We start from the raw sequence: 1720 nt of genomic DNA on the forward strand, positions 1-1720 counted from the left end.
GATAATGCCCGCCCACACACTGCTCGCATCTCCCAACAGGCTCTACGAGGTGTACAGATGCTTCCGTGGCCAGCGTACTCTCCGGATCTCTCACCAATCGAACACGTGTGGGATCTCATTGGACGCCGTTTGCAAACTCTGCCCCAGCCTCGTACGGACGACCAACTGTGGCAAATGGTTGACAGAGAATGGAGAACCATCCCTCAGGACACCATCCGCACTCTTATTGACTCTGTACCTCGACGTGTTTCTGCGTGCATCGCCGCTCGCGGTGGTCCTACATCCTACTGAGTCGATGTCGTGCGCATTGTGTAACCTGCATATCGGTTTGAAATAAACATCAATTATTCGTCCGTGCCGTCTCTGTTTTTTCCCCAACTTTCATCCCTTTCGAACCACTCCTTCTTGGTGTTGCATTTGCTCTGTCAGTCAGTGTATTAACACCTAGGAACGCACAGGGATCACCATATGGAACTTTCACACCATCAACGCAGTAATTAAAACTGAGAGGACTTTCCCTATTTGTGAAACTAACAACCTGACATTTATCCCTGTTTATCACCATACCATTGCCTGCTGCACACCTCACAACATTATCGAGGTCATTTTGCAGTTGCACACAATCTTGTCACTTATTTATTATTCCATACATAACAATATCATTCGCAAAAAAATATCTTATTCACTTCTTTACTCGTATCATATATATATATATATATATATATATATATATATATATATATATATATAAGGAAACATGAAGGTCCAATAATATTGCTTTGTAGAATTCCCCTCTTAATGATTACAGTGTCAGATAAAGCTCACCTACTCTAATACTCTGAGATCTATTTTCTAGAAATATAGCGAACCATTCAATCACTCTTAACTAGTCAAATTGAACTCATTGTTGCCAGTAGACTCCCATGATTCAACCTATCAAATGTGATACAGTCCATTTGACCTCCTGAATCCAAGATATCTGTATACCTTGCTGGAATCCTACAAGTTGAGCTTCAGTGGAATAACCTTTCCTAAACCAGTTCCAGTCCTAATACCTCTTTCTAAATTTCGTGGCTGAGCCGGGAATAGAACCCCGGCCTCTGGGGGAGAGAGGGAAGCAACTAATCACACTAACCAATATACCACAGAGGCGGGCAGCACATATATAGGCCTACATATGAAGGAATAAGAACGTACGCACCGCTTAGAAACGTTTTTATTCTATTATACTTTTATACTTCAAAAGCATCATATGTGGTCAACATACAATTCTACAATCGACGAGGATGGGAATCGAACCCACGCGTGCAGAGCACATTGGATTAGCAGTCCAACGTCTTAACCACTCGGCCACCTCGTCGTGACGGCAGACATCAGTATCTCATGTACATACGGTATTAGGACTTACTGTTATTTTATTATTACTGATACACCACTGTGTATGTGTTTGAGAACGTGTCAGTTCTGCTGTGTGATATTTAATGTGTGTTTAGAGGCAGAACTGATTTGTGAATGTACGTCGACCCCTCTACATTTCTTTGTTCATTGATACCAACATTCCTCTAACAGTGGTTATGTTTTCCAGTTATGTGCTTGGATAGGACTTATTACTCATACGTCGCATGTACCTCAAACACTGTGTTCTGAAAGTGTTCTGCTATGACATGTTTTAAATAAGTTACTAGAGGACCCGTCTGTGGTGTAGTATTTCGTGTGATTA

At 41.7% G+C, this 1720-nt stretch overlaps 1 non-coding gene across 1 annotated transcript; it reads right to left on the minus strand.

The window, feature by feature from the left end:
* Nucleotides 1–1278: 1278 nt before the first annotated feature.
* TRNAS-GCU (transfer RNA serine (anticodon GCU)) lies at nucleotides 1279–1360 on the minus strand. The gene has a single exon. It is a non-coding gene; the product is annotated as a tRNA-Ser (tRNA).
* Nucleotides 1361–1720: the final 360 nt, after the last annotated feature.

Source organism: Anabrus simplex, chromosome 6 (assembly GCF_040414725.1).
Source record: "Anabrus simplex isolate iqAnaSimp1 chromosome 6, ASM4041472v1, whole genome shotgun sequence".
NCBI lineage: Eukaryota > Metazoa > Arthropoda > Insecta > Orthoptera > Tettigoniidae > Anabrus > Anabrus simplex.